The following is a 14,989-nucleotide window of genomic DNA, read 5'->3' as shown; positions in this document are numbered from 1 at the left end:
TTCTTTATTTCCCCTTGGCCAGGAAGTAAATGAGTTTCTCTGAGGTATGGGAAAGGGAAAAGGTAAAAGTAGATTTATAATGTTGAAAGAAATAGATCAACAATTTGTCGGGTGGCATAGATGTTGCACTGATTACTCGTACAGCCCAATTTTACGTATTTGTCTAGACTACCCAGTCGCACTCCAAATAATAACAGATTCGACAGAGAACTATACGGCAAGCACAAATGGTTATATATATGCCACAGTGAGACGATCGCAATCAATTACAATGACCAGACACTGAAATGAGCCGGCACATATACGGTATTATTTGTGTATCAAAATGTTATCATCTACTTACATTTCAGTTTTGGGATTGGCTTTAGTGATCACACATTAAAGCATTTCCTACCAATATTTGTGCGTGGAAAACAGAATAAAACATATGAGAGCGAGAAGCACTATTGCAAAGAATTAGCAAATCATGTTATTCATAAAAAAGTAAAAGACATTATAATCTTCTTTGCTGGCACCTAAGTAACTGTTAGTTAGGTTAACTAACCTATGTGAAATCTCAGAAACGTTTTCAACTTTGTGTGTATTACTACTATACTAAACTATAAGTTCTCTTGACAACTGATTTGAATTTGAAAAGAAGATAATGTATACCTGCTGTAAGTGGATGCTTTCACTAACGCTAAGTGAAACCGGTGCATTTTCGAATAGCTATAGAAAAATTAATTCTATTAGTTTTCATACTCATTACCATTAGCTATTGGGGCCGAAATAAGCAGAAGGTGTCATTCGTTGTTGTAGTCAAATATTTTGCAAAAAAAAAGTAGTTTTTTCTTATATTAAAGAGCGTTCTTTTATATTTAAATTTTCTAATAAATAGTCTGTAAAGGTCAAAATAAACGACCTAGTATTGGTTTAGCCTTCGCAAAGACGAAATTGTAAACGTCATTTTTGTCATTATCGAGGACATCTTCTTTGGTAGCGCAGTTTTAAGCGCAGAGCTATAAGCTCTTAAATTCTTTGTCAATTGACAACTGACTTCGCAGTACCAATAGTGTTATTTTGATGCTTTTGATTGTATTAATGGCACTTGGTCTCTCTTTTTCATCATCTTTCTATCGCCTAGCCTACTATTTCTCCGTAAGCTCGTGAGGAAGTCACTAGTGGATCACTTATATTCTTTACTTGTCATGCAGTAAACTTCTTAGCAAACAACGGTCAAGTGCGCATAACATTCACACTAATTAGTCTAAAATGTAGCACAATCTAGAGGATACAAACAAATCTTGCGTTGAGTTCGCCCCGTTCTCACATTACGGAATAAACTCAGCCTTGCACTGAGAGGAACTGAGTGAGATATTGATTAGCCTTAAAGCCTAAAAAGTTCGGAACATAGTTTTATTAGCTTTGTTTTGTGATAAAAAGTCACAATCAATATAGACATGTTAGATGTAAATCTTGTTAGTCTGCAGCAGAATTATCAAATCCAGTGGAAGAGGCCCCGTTCATCTAAATTCCCATCTAATGATAGTAAAAACTTACAAGCCAGGATACATTATTAGATATAAAGGCGCAACAAGCTCGGTTTTTTTGTAACTAGGCGGGTAAAACCGAAAGGAGTGGTGAGGGTTTAGAAGCAGCAAACAAAAATCGCGACCATAGAATTGAGAAGTCGGCGCCTTTCCGGCATCTGTGTGTCGGAGACGATTTGATATTGAAAAACTCAAACATGTAAGGTGATTGGATAGCGGCTGGATGGTATAATAGAAGTGCCTTCATATTCATACTGGGCCCTGTTTCTTCAGGGTCGTCATAGAGAACAGTTGCTTTCGTCCTGTTCAATGGGAAAAACCAGCCACCGTCACGATGGAAACGTAAGGATGAGATCGTTACTATGTACATGGCTCCGCACTTTAACAAATGCTTTGGCAAAAAAATGTACATACATGCCCTTATATACAGATCCGCCCGGCACGAGTGTGTAACACAGAGAGGGCCGGCCGACATGTCTCCCGCCTGGACGACTTTCTCATTTGATGCTTATGTTGGCATTGGCTGCGCGCGTTGTTGTTATTATTGTGCACATTATCATTATCAGAAAAAAGATAGCAGTATCTCAAAAAATCCACCTGCTCGTTCTTTCACTTGGCCCCTCTCGTGTTTCTCTGGTCGAGCTAAGCAAAATCTGCAAAATGTACCTCTCTTTCTAAAAGGCAAGGTCGCTCATGCGTACCGTCGCCGATTTTTCTTCTGTCTTCATATACCCAGTCACATATACTCCGGTATTCCAAAAAGATATTATTCTCCGTCTCTTCTTTCCTACGCCGCTTTTTGGTGTATATGGAAGTGTTATGTGAGCGTGTGCGTTCTTTGCAGTCCTTCCGATATCGACAACTAAATCTAGAATGCCATATTCGTTTTCTCGCCTTAGTCAATGGCACATGTTTACGCATCTGTACTTTGCCTCCCTGTATCTCTGTACTTTTTTGTGTTCTGCGCGTCGCGCCTCGTCTCGCTTCTCTGAAATTCTCTGATCACTTGTAGCTGTTGTATCTTGCTTTCGCTGAATACAACAGAAACGCAAGATGCATGATTTGCAAAAGAGTCAAAATGCCTTTGCGCCTCTGAGTATATGAAGAGTTTGAAGGTTAGTAAGAGAAGTCACATGTGTATGTGCTTTGGTACTTTGCCGTGGATATGCAACATGACTATATTCAAGCGAATGACAAACCGAGAATGTACCTTAACACCTGAAGGTACCTAATCATTGTTTCTATTCTTATTACATGTGACGTTTATACAACCAACATCAATCCAATAACGGTACGTTTTCACATCTGATTACGACAAGCTTTAAACTTTATTAAAAAATTAAGTTAAGATTATAAAAGAATAACCTACTACTATATTTATTTACTGATTATATATAAAATTTAATATAGTGGCATCAACTGCTATTTTCTTCACCATGGAATATAAAAGTGTGTACAGGTTGCCTCAAAAAATAATTTTTTTGCGATAACTGAGGTTGTAGTAAAGCAGTATCAAAAGCTAGTTTTGTATACGTCGCGGGTTAAAATCTGGAATTTGTGCAAAAAATGTTTACGGAGATCTTTCTCAAAAAAAGAGAAATCTCAACAGTAAAGAGTTCGTCTGCGAGTCACAGATCTGCTGATGTATGGTACTTTTCAAGTGGGCAAACGTTTAACTTGAAGCTTACTAAAAGTGTAGGCGCGAATAAAACAAAAGACAAGCTTTGTGTATGGAAAGCATAAAAGTGACTGGTTCAGATTATCGGGGTCGTAATGGGCCATCCCGCCGCTATTACCTGGGTAATCGCGAACTTCAAATTTTTCGCGCGTAACCCGTATTGGCTTTCTATTACTTGAACGCGCAAAATTCGAAAGCTTATTTTATTTATAAAAAAATATAATGGTTCGACGTCCAAAATTTGGAGTTTATTGGTGTCCAAGCAACGGCGGTGATATGGCTCTTACTACTGAAACCGCAACGGGCTCTGTCTGCACGAAACAGAATGGCAGGTTTAGCCGTGAACGACTAGCTTCGAGAAGAAAGCCTGAAGCTCTTGTTCTCGAAGCTACTCAGAGAAGAGGCCAGAAATGTGGCTTACGGGACTCAAACGAGCGAAATATCATACCCAGCACTGACCTAACCGGTAAAGGTTTTCGGGCCAAGGGAACGCCTGTGCTGCATTACGCTGTTGAGAGCATGGGGGCACCAGGGTAACTGGAAGACAGTACGCATCCATGAGGGTTAGAAATCGGCTAAGAGGTGTGGCCGAAAAGACGCTATACAGTTAAGACTTTAAGAGATTAAACAGTTAAGACTAGAAGAGCGTGGCGTCGAGACAGAAACGAGAATGCTGTGTGGTGTTTACTACATAGATGTTGTCATCACGGGGAAGATTTTAGCGATAAGCAATGGCAACTATCAAAGTGGCTATTTATTACTGTGACTGAATTTTTCGTGATTTAAAATGTATCTTGTGGACGAATTCGTATAATATTTATAACAGCGGAGAGGATTGCATTTTGTCGGTGACCGACAGTGCAAATGCGGTATCTGTTGTTTTGTTCTAGCTTTCTTCAAAAGCCAAATATAACAAGCTCCTGCAACGAGGACTTGACTCTTAAATAGGAACTATTATAATTATAATTTCATATTAATAGCCGTGAATCAGGAAGCTGTCTGTTCACTCGAATTTGCATTTAGCAGTTGGAAAGTTATCAAATGATGGCCCAGTAAAGCAGCTTTACCTGTTTTCATAAACCACTTGTAACTAGATATTAAGTTTTAAAAAAGTTATATTGAGAACGACTCCATGACAACCCAAAAGAGATTATTGCAGAATATATGATAAAGATTCTCGCACCCAGTAGAATCAATGGTTTTTGAACTTAGACAGGTGGCGGTGATGACAAAAAGCTAAATATCTGTTTGTCGTAACCATTTGCATTTAAATCAGTAAAAAAAAACAAAAAGAATGGATACGGCAGTTCTGCGAATAACCTTTGTCTGATTTTGAATCCATACAAAAATCTGAACTACTTAAAAGCCCTAGCCGTTTTAGCGTGAGCATATAATCAGCTGAACTTTTTTTACAGCACATCATCTGCAAAACTGTGACTTAGGCTGGAACTACTATCAAGGAACGACAGGTTAACCGTTACAATAACAATTATAAGTTGGCGGAACTATGATTTTTAGATGGTGTGTGTCTGGCGTAATTCAGGCTGGCCATTTCAACGGCGGTAGGGAGAGTTTAGAAGAATCTCCTATTAAATTATATTCTGCGTCAAAGCTGCGTTTTGTCAGACGTAATCGAAATAGACAAAAATTTCGCCTAAGAGCTACAGCGGAATCAAAAGTACTTGAAAATAAGTCTAACTACCCTTGTCCAAAAGCAAAAAGATTCTCAATGATTATTTTTTGTTTAAACAGCAATAGCTACCTCTCCTTTTTTACAACAAAACTGCCAGTGAAACAACGTCTGCTCTGTGTACTTTAAATCTATGGCACAAGCCGTTATTCTCATAACATAATTATATTGAAGCGGTTATCGAGACGCATTCAGTTTCAGGAGGTACACTATATGCGGATATATCGGCCTTCGTTGTGCCTCTGTCAAATTACTTATCAAATCATCCATTACTGTTCCTACATAAATACAGGTCTTTGTTAGTAAAGGTTATTTTTTTTTATCGATTTATTGTGTAGGCAATGGAGCAAAAAGTTCCATGACGAAATCTGCCAGTATGCTCAGGACACAACTCCTTTCGACGAATGTATAATAAAATATGATGGTAACTCACCAGCGCATTAATATTTGATACAAAAAAGGTGTTGAGCCAGGCCAGAGTAAAACTAAAACAGAATTACGAATGCTTGCATTGTCTTTTGTCTCTTCAAGAGAATCTCATCGTTGTTGTATTAGATTACTTATCAGATTATACTGCTGCTAGTACGTATTTCATAATGGTATGATTCGTAGTGACTGCTATTGTTTCCATTACATCGGCTGCATATACTACAACGTAAATAGATGTAATAGAGTAGAACCGCGTTTAGCATCATGGACCAATGAATATCGTAGATTGTCCTATCGGGTATCTTCGTTTTTTTTAGAACCAGTTGCCTGCCTTCTACATGCATACTGTATTAATGTTTCCATACAACCTAAGAGTGGCGGTTCTATGTTCGATCGTGCTTTAAACGGAAACTTCATCTATGATGAGTCATTTTCATAATAAATGAATGGAGAGGCTAGTATTGGGGCTCGTTAACCCCTATACCATATTGGCGCAGGTTGTTGAAACGTTAACAAGGCATTCGCAGATCTCATCTGCCCCGAAACTCCGTATGTCCGATATTACCGGATCACGGCACAGCGACGATGCATAAAGTAAAAAAAAAACAGGCATGTCCGCTCTCTATGTATCTCTGTAAGTACAATTGAATGTATTGTACGGATCTCACCCTGCCCCCACATAATTGAGAAGGACGATGGGATTTAGAACTCGGTTCAGCTGGATTCGCCTTTGTGACTCCTTACTGACTCAATGGATTTATTGTGGCCTTAAGTTTTGATCCAGTTTAGTTCGTTTTTTTTTCTAATATCATTACGAAACTCAGAACATGCATTCTGCGATATAATACCTTTTGAAACACTTACTAATAGTAGTCGAGTTCGGTATGCGGATGACACATCGTAACATCAAGGGATGTTTAACGACTCAGACATTAATGATACCGTCAACATGCATGAATTATATATTTCTTCTAGTGAAATCCTGAACTTGGTCTCCAGAACTGCTTGCATTATACCTGTTATTTGTGCCTACAAACATCCATCCATCGCTATAGATCCCATAAAAAGCATGTCTGCTGGAATGACCTATCTCACGGGCCAAGTCATTATAATTATAGCATAGCGTTGTAACTCAACATTTTGGATGTACCCGAATATTGTTTTCCGATAGATGTAGTGGAAATCGTCCATGCTGAAGCACTAATCTGGAGCAATACTCAATCAAACTAGAAACTTTAGGGTGCGTCCACGGGAAGGCAAACATTCTTTGTTCTAATGGAGCAGCACTAGTTGTAGGAGTTGTGCTATCGACGACAGAAAGCAAATATTGGTGTAATGACTCGATAGATCATTTTCATGAATACAGTACCGTCAATGTGGGTATGGCAGAAATAAAGGGCTATGATCGTCAGTACTTACGTTTTGGTTAGAGAACGCATAGTATTTCATTCCCCTGGCAGGTTACATAAAACGGAAGTAAGGACGAATGGTTAAGAGTTATCTAGGGTGCTTTAAGGCACACCGGGCCGTACTAGGCTATGGCAGGTCGAGGAAGCAGTGACCGTCGAACAAAATCGGCGCACAGCCGGCGCGCTGCTGCAAACGCGACGAAAAGCTGCTGGTAGCAAAGGAGAAAGAAAACGATAAGGAGAAAAGAGAGTCTTGGCCAGCTAACTCGTCAGCGACCTGTATACCTGATTTGTCTGTCAGAATGGCCACCAGCGGAACGATAACCATTGAAAAGCTCCTTCTTACGATAGAGTTGCTTCTCTTCGTGCTTATCCTACCTTTCGCTCGCACACACCTTCTCCCTCATCTTTTTCTCTGTTCGGTCGCCTGGACCCAGGCTATGGCACCAATCCCACCTACCATGGTTATGCATATCTTCCACTGGCAACAGCAGCATACCACCACAACCTTCCCCGCTTCACGGCATTCTTCGTCAATCCCTAAAGTGTGCGCTCCGTGTCCGTCCTATAAACTTACGCATTTTAGACCTCTTCCAAGTATACGATTGGCAGTTCATCGTGGTGATCAGCAGTGAGCAGACCATGGTCCATTTCCGTTGATCCCTTCGGTCTTTGGGGCTCGGTTGAGCAGTGACTCGAACGAGCAGAGGGCCTAGTTTATCGTACTGCGATGAATTTTCATCTGGATATCATTTACAGAACAGCCCCCAATGGCTTCCTGTCTTGCTTGAAGTCATCTACTGTTTGTCGTTCCACAACGGTTGCTAACTTTGTTTCGCATGGGTTCGTTTGGTACACGCGGTATTTTCTGAAGCATAAATTTACAAATTTGTCCATCTCGACACCGAAGAGCCTACTCAGTGCTTTCAATGTATTTCGTTCACCATAAGTTATTTCTATATATATTGTAGTAAAAAGTATCGTTGTAGCCTTATGTAGTCGTATTATGGCTCCACTAGATACAGCAAAAAAGCTCCCTGAAGTCACAAAATGTTCGTTTTTATTAGACACACGGAAGTATTAAGGTGTGCGTCGGATCGATCAGCTTGAACGATGGAGGCGATGCCCTTGCAGAATACTGGAGAGGTCATAAAAATCAGATGGGGAGAAAAACTTTCGTCTTTTCTAATTAGCAGGGAAACTGATTTTTCGGGTGGCTCAACGGGATCTGCACACTACTGCACTTTAGTATCTTATCGGTGTGAAAAAGCTGATAGTTGAGTTTACGGTGTTACTAGGCTCTTTTTAAGTAGGTTTTTCCTTAGCTATAAAATACAAACCTGTATATGAAAGTTATAATATTCACTATAATCTGAGCACTTAAGGAGCTATATATTTTGATCAGTTCTAAAGATATGCAATATAAGTAAGATAAAAGATAAAAGTTTAGGTTTTCATTTTTGTTTGTCGGCCAATAAACTAAACGGTCTTGAGTATCGACTACTGCCCCATTTTCAATCTTCACTGCATTTATCTGGCCTACTTTTTCATGAACTAGCGGATGCTGTAGTCATACAAAACAACAAAGGTTACTCAAATCCTTCTATATCTTAATCATAAAAATCCTTGAACTGTTCATCTCCACATGATCTTCGTTTATAACTATTAATCTTAAAAAAATTGTCTCTGGTAAATGTTAACTGATACTTTCGTAGAATCAAATTTGGTATGTCATTTCGCATTGAACGCTGTGTGTGACTGAAATATATGCACGTACTGCACCTAAATTTGCAAGGTAACATAAAATAACAGCGAGCGCTTGTTCCTGCATTTTATGATAGGCAATTTATTTTCACCGCTTTGAAATCCTAGGCTAATTTCCGACTGTTACTTAATGTTTTCCTTAAAAAATTTAAGCTTTTATTTTCAGCTGAATTACCTTGTTTATATCGTGAATGTCATTCGTCAGTTTTTTTTACATATATATATATATATATATATACTCACTTTTCGTAATATACTTTAAACTTTTTCCCACCAAAAACATTGAGCATTACGGAAGATAGCAACTGAAACCTTTTAACCCTTACAGTAATAAATATATTAAATATACACAAGCGCTTATATTAGTAGTTTGTCCAAGCAGGATTACTGTTTCAAGGAAGTTTCCGCGCATTATCATTTGGAACGAACACTGTCCGTTATAAATACAGGTAATTAGTGCTATATATGAAAGCAGAGACGTATATATACATGTGTGTGTGTGTATGTACACTCTGTATATGTAAAATATATATATATATATATAGGGTATTTCGAAATCCGAGTTTCATTCTTTAGGGTTCGACAGTTTTGCAAAGGGAGTCAATTGTACCATGCGATACCAAAACATTTTCATGGCGAAATGTTGATACTTTTTATGCACAACTAAAGCAAGGTTATGGATATGACATGAAAAAGACGTAATTGTTTGAAAATCATTACCTGTATTGCGAAAGTAAAAATAGAATAAATTCGAGGACTGTTTGCCGATATCAAGCAAGATCTTGAACTAACAAGATTCAACTATAACATGTGCCCAATACTATCGGGTATTCGTGTTTGAAAATATAAGTCCTTTCGGAGCTTCTTTTGCGACCTGATCCAGAACATATCGGTTCAACTACAAGTTCCACTAACTTAACAGATCAACTGCTGCTTTCTCGAAATCTAACTAGCGATATTCTCTTTGTTTGAAGTAGTTTTTACCTGTTGCAAATGATCACTATCATCAAGTACGGTATCGTCAACCGTTGTTAGTTGAATCGCTGGATAGTCTACCTGGAGGACAACTAGTTTTACAGATAGTTCTGAAAAGATATTGATTATCTTGAACAACTGTCACGATACATAACAATTCTACGTAACCTGAACTTGTTTCAGTATTTTGTTGGCCCAGCCGTTGTTTATATGATACCAGCTGTAACCTTAAGTAGATACGCCTATAGCTGAAAATTTTACGTTAAAGATGAAGAAAACGTAGTCAATTAAGAATTTGTAGTAAATCCAATAGTGTAAATTAAAAATGTAGAACTACTATTTATCTTTAATCAGCTGGCTCGAAATGGGTATGCAATATGTATTATATTATATATATATATATATATATATATATAAAGTATGCATACCTTTGGCTTCACAATCAAGGCAGAGATCCTGACTCGATCACTTTAATGATACCTTAAATGATATCTATGTCATGATGGCTTTACTACAGGAGAAACATGACTACGAAATTAACCTGACAACCGCTATGTTGGACCGGTTACGAATAGTACATTGTTAGCTGTGATAGGTCATATGTTAGTACACACATAAAAAAAAAGTATAAGAGGTTCAATTTTTCAATGCCAATATTTTGTAACATTCTTATCAACCTTTATTATCCATAACTAATTACGTGGTATCGGTTATCGTCATTCACTTCACAGCCTCATCGTTAGATCAAGCACAGCCGATGGTGGAACCCGATCGCACGATGCATCGCACACCTATTCCTAGAGCCTGGTTACTGTCAACTAGTACAGTTAAAGGCCGGACTGTTTCTCAATATATTTTCATGAGTATACTGGTTAGGCTTCTGTTTAAAAAACTATTTAGAGCATTAGGATGCAGAGACGTTTCTGACTCATATACCTCGTTGTCAGCTACCTGCTACGGTTTAAAACTACTTGCCGTATGCGTGACATTCAGACCGGGAGTCGTTCCGAGCTACTGTTTGAAAAGCTTGAGAAACCTGTGCCTTCCTTGTTGATTGGTAATTAAATGACACTCATTCATACACATACCGGCTCGCTTCGAATTTTGTTATTTTCCGATGATAATCTGATAAATGTATGAGCAACCTCGAACTTGGGTTTATCGTTAAGACGTACAGTTGCTTCTCACGCTATAGTTTCCCAAAGAAATATAAAGAGCAGACTATCGGCCAGAGACATTAAAGTTCAGTTTCTATGACGGCGTGAAATGCCCCGCCAGATCTGTGATGCATCAAAGTAAATGAACTGTTAATTTATCATACAAATGCGTGCCTTTATAAATATATACGCATGCGTAGTGCTTTCTTGAAGACGGGCCTAGGCCCAGCTTCAATACATAAATTTGGCTCATACAACGTAGCTACATCTGAAAGAAAGCCTACCCCGCCTGACTGGATGCGATCGACACAAACTGTTACCATTAGCATTTCGTGGGGCTTTTTATCAAAAGACACACTTTGAATTATAGTCGAATGCATATCCGACTTTTTGGGTGACGGCCTATAAAATTATTTCCAATAATACTTATGATTAAGCAAGTGAATGATTGCTTTAAAAAGGACTTCGGCATTATTAATGTATAAGAGTGAATGAATGATCTAAGTGCGATCATCTGTCAATATCATAATATGCCGTCATTCAAATACATCACACCGTATTATCTGTTATGTCAACACATATCTTCTAAATACTCTTAACGAAAAAGGTTCAGATCAACAGCCTGCCGCGTATGAAATGTAAATTCCGTTTTCTTTACCTGCTTCTGCCGCTCATCCCACTACATTAAGAGGCATTGATTTTCCGAACTCCCCTCCGTACTAATCTTATATTAGAACGTATTTACGGTGGTCAGGTGTAATGGCGGCGCTATCTGTCAATCAAATGCCCACTTAAAAAAAATTGATGTTTCATAATTTGTCAACTAGCTCAGGTGAACATCGTTTGTTGATGTGTCTGATCGGTGCTCAATTATTCGCACTATGGCGGTGACCGATAGTATTTCTGGACGCCTGTATTAACTTTCAGCATACTTATTTCACGACTTAAACCTTAAACTAATTATGAATACAATAAGTGCAAGCTCAAAGCAAAGATAGTTTTTGCATACTGCATTTTGTCTAACTATAACTATAGTGTAAGATGAAATATCATGGCTGAAACAAACGGCAAGGCTACCCTAATGACCTGTTCCGTTGGAGACGACTGAGACATCGCGCTTTCATTGTGTAAGTCAGTCACGGAACTACAGCGTCGAATTTTGTTGTTACCGCCCCAAAATTTTGGAAGAATTAGTGAAAGCGTGATGTTGCTTTTGGCCTCTTGTGTATCCTTCTTTGATGTTTACTCTCTATAGAGAATCCGTACCTATCGTAAACCTATGATACTAGTTTCGCCTTGATCATTATTTCTATTGTACATTTGGTCGCCTGCCGTCGTCCACTACAGGATACTATATACCAAAATGTCTTTTGAATGGAATGTCGGAAGTAGGAAGCAGGTGTTTGGCCGACCGCGCGATAGTTCGATATCATCATATAGTGTTATACCGATGCATTTCTCCTACGTGCTTCTTTTCCTTCTTCTTTTCATATTTTCTTTCTTGTTACGTAGTATAACAAGCTCTGTAGCTCAAGATAGGCTCACGACAAGTCAAATCATTGTAGGTCACTGCTGAGAACAAAGAATCCCTCTAGCAAACCCCATCTCGAATCGTTTATTTCTCCTAGATCAGACCAATGTCCAGCACTTTTTCGCGAAGTTGAAGATTAAAACGGCAAATAGCTGGTGATGGGAGTTGTCGTTGTCTACGGCCGAAGCCAGCTGATCGACTGGTCTGACGACTCACAGATCCCTGTCCGATTTACTGATCAGGCGATGCATAAGATGGACCGACAGACAAAGCAAAGATGACTGGTAGATCAAGGCAGCTGCATTCAGTCGGGGCCCTGACTCGAAGCAAGACGAAATGACAAGAAGACAATAGGAAGTAGGCAACAGCCAGAGGAAAAAATATAACGGAGGACGTGGTTGTGAGAGGCTTACAGCGCTTTGACACTGGTGCCCCTCTATAGATGTCTCAGCCTACTTATGCGACCCTAACTTCGTCTATTCCTCAATAACTGACCACTGTGAATAACCAACCAGTGATAGCAAAATTACTCTAAAGAAGCAGCGATCATCACTCAAATCAATTCCCCTTCTTCTCGAAGCACTGCTGTATCGACTGTTACGTTCTTCCTATCCCACACTGCTCCTTTAATACAATACTGCGTAGGGGTAGCTTGTTGTTTTGCTTGTATCGTGTTTTCTACAAAACTGTCGAGCACGTAGTGCCGAAAATTTAGAAAAGTATATATGCAATACGTCAAAACAGAAGAAGAAATTGCTGTGATAATAAAGCATTTTAAACAAAACAGCATGGATAATGCATTCTTTGTCTGTTCAACATGAGATTTACCTACTTTACTTTACGAACAAGTCGTCGATAACGAGATTATGTGTTGCAAATCACATACATGTATCAAAAATATTAAAGACAAAAATAATAAGCGAAACAGGAGTACAAAGCCGTTGGAAATAGGGAATACTTTGGAAGCGATTCGTGCTACCAACGGCAAGGAAAAAACTGCCTTAAGCGCACCATCGCTGAAGACAGAACATGGATCAATCGATGCCGTCCGCGAGAAAACGTTCAAGCGACCTCACAATAACGAGCATGTTTAGACGTTAAAGCCTGGTACGAGTTATAACAAAATATTTCTCGAAAAAGGAACGCTCAAAGTTAGCGTATTTCTCGAATATATAATAAGCCGTATCGATAGACAATCAACCGCACAGTGTGGGTTCCTCAACGACAACGCGCGACCCCGTCACCACACTTCTATCACAGCCTGGATCAAGAACGGATCAAAAAACGATGCAGAGCGACAGCTTTAGCCTCCATACTTTTCAGATTAGTTCAATGTGATTTTGGTTGCTTTCATGTTTTAAAGAGGGCGACAAATTGTTTACCGTTGTCGATTCTCTCAAACAAGCCATCTATAACGGGATTAGCTATTTTATTCAGATGCTGTTAGAACATAGGCTTCAATTCAAACGTACGTTGAGTATATATCAAGGCTTTACCGGCCCGCTGAATAGCTCCAGAAGCCCCATACACTTTTAGTAAATAAAAACAATGAAATTGCACATTGCATTATGTCTATTGCTGTACAATAATTCAAACAGAAATAAAATTCTGCTCTTTCACTTAGACCCATCCAAACGCCAATGGGCAAATGGCATATAAATGCAGACTCTAGTTGTGGGGGTTTAAAGGCATGTATTTCTCCGAATGGTTCGCTTTGGCAAATATTTATGTTCTTATCCTTATCAACGTCTAAACTTATCGTATGACGTCCAATAGCTGAAGTTCTAACTAGCTACAGCACTTCGAGAATTTCGTCAGGTTCCGTTTGGTAAAACCCATTTACAGTAAAATTGTTATTTATACTGCCCATCCACTAAAAACAGCGGCATTGGAGTAATAGTAATAATATTAGTGAAGCGTTTTCCATACACATTATCATGTAAAGCTTACTGTCATTGTCCATTTTGATAAGCTTCAACTTAGGGCTAGGGTGTTTTTATTTGCGCTTAATTCAAAGTATTTCGTGTATGTACATTTACTTGCATAGAATAGATTCGTTAATTATGATTATCTCTCGATGTTTTTAATGATAAGTTTTATAAACATTTAAAAATAAAAATGTCACAAATCAATCGTGGACCTTGTTTACCACTTACTTACCAATTTTCAATGTTTGAAACAGATAAAGCTGAAGGCTATATTGGTTGGCGATCAGGTCAGCCGTACAATCTAACACTTCGATTAATTGCCATAGCCATTAAGGCCTAAATGCATACCTGTGTGCCGTCTGTTTGAAATTATTTGCAGCTTTCTATATTTAGTTACACTGCGATGTTAAAGCCTTAGAAGTATCTTATCTGCATGGTAGATAGGCGTCGAGGAGCAGAGCGTAGTATCCCAACAGGGTGCATATCAGACACTTGTGAGTTTAGCGGTACATGAATCGAACCATTGACAACTCTGACAAAATACGCAGACTTACATAAAAACATAGAGAACGTAGTTGGAATACATCTGAATCGCCTACATACAACTAAGAAATCCGGCGACATTTAGCAGACGTCTACTTCTGACGGCTACCAGCTGGAATCTATGTATTACGCGTTCGATTCTATTTGTTAGCGTGCTGAGTGTAGCATATCTTAGAGACCAGCTCTGCATCATACCACGTAACGAAGATGACAAACACGAAATTAATTTCTAGAAGTTGCTATAATTAGAGAAAGGTCAATCAATATTAAACATATGGAATAAGTTATACCAAGCCCACATTTTGGAAAAGAGATATACAGTCGAACACAGGCGAGTACATCCTGAGAACAAGTAA

At 38.7% G+C, this 14,989-nt stretch overlaps 1 long non-coding RNA gene across 1 annotated transcript; it reads left to right on the top strand.

Moving 5' to 3' along the window:
- Window positions 1–2,261: 2,261 nt before the first annotated feature.
- On the top strand, window positions 2,262–14,199 carry LOC147754037 (uncharacterized). Its single transcript, XR_015311066.1, has 3 exons — window positions 2,262–2,820; window positions 10,206–10,531; window positions 12,260–14,199. It is a non-coding gene; the product is annotated as an uncharacterized LOC147754037 (long non-coding RNA).
- The last annotated feature ends 790 nt before the right edge of the window (window positions 14,200–14,989 follow it).

Source organism: Varroa jacobsoni, unplaced genomic scaffold (genome assembly GCF_002532875.2).
Source record: "Varroa jacobsoni isolate VJ856 unplaced genomic scaffold, vjacob_1.0 scaffold_1, whole genome shotgun sequence".
Classification (NCBI taxonomy): domain Eukaryota; kingdom Metazoa; phylum Arthropoda; class Arachnida; order Mesostigmata; family Varroidae; genus Varroa; species Varroa jacobsoni.
This window is presented reverse-complemented; position numbering and strand designations above follow the sequence as displayed.